The sequence below is a fragment of the Trachymyrmex septentrionalis genome, unplaced genomic scaffold (assembly GCF_001594115.1).
Source record: "Trachymyrmex septentrionalis isolate Tsep2-gDNA-1 unplaced genomic scaffold, Tsep1.0 scaffold44, whole genome shotgun sequence".
NCBI lineage: Eukaryota > Metazoa > Arthropoda > Insecta > Hymenoptera > Formicidae > Trachymyrmex > Trachymyrmex septentrionalis.
The window spans coordinates 943,630-943,955 of NW_017305611.1; the positions used below are offsets into that span (position 1 = coordinate 943,630).

The 326-nt window shown below is 51.5% G+C and overlaps 1 protein-coding gene across 3 annotated transcripts in view; it reads right to left on the bottom strand.

The window, feature by feature from the left end:
* LOC108751471 (beta-1,4-N-acetylgalactosaminyltransferase bre-4-like) overlaps positions 1-326 on the bottom strand; it is a 133,335-nt gene that overhangs the window by 104,787 nt on the left and 28,222 nt on the right. For 2 of the 3 annotated variants that reach the window (XM_018491698.1, XM_018491696.1), the window contains exon 1: positions 64-287. The exons of the other annotated variant lie outside the window; for it this stretch is intronic. The gene's annotated coding sequence lies outside the window, so the exon portion shown is untranslated. Of the gene's footprint in view, positions 1-63; positions 288-326 lie in introns of those variants that run through there. 3 annotated transcript variants of the gene reach the window in all.

The window sequence follows — 326 nt, forward strand, 5'->3', positions numbered from 1 at the left end:
AAGATATATACATGATGTTCCGCACACATCACGGCTCCAAATTAGAGTAAACATCTAGCTTACCCTTCTCTCCTTGCCGGCAATCAATGTCAAGGTGGTGTTTCTCGTCACTCGGCAGCCACTTCACTCTTTTTTTTTCTCCAGCGTCATATTCGCGAACGTCAATTTGCAAATCGCGTCACGTACGCGCGACGCGGGAGTATCCGAGATCTGTCTTGGCTACCAAGCGAGACGTGAGTCGCTTGGCGAGAAAAAACCGGGGAAAATCCGAGCTGCGTGGCGCGACAAAACTCGGGGGGGGAGGGGGGGAAATCACTGTGAGAATC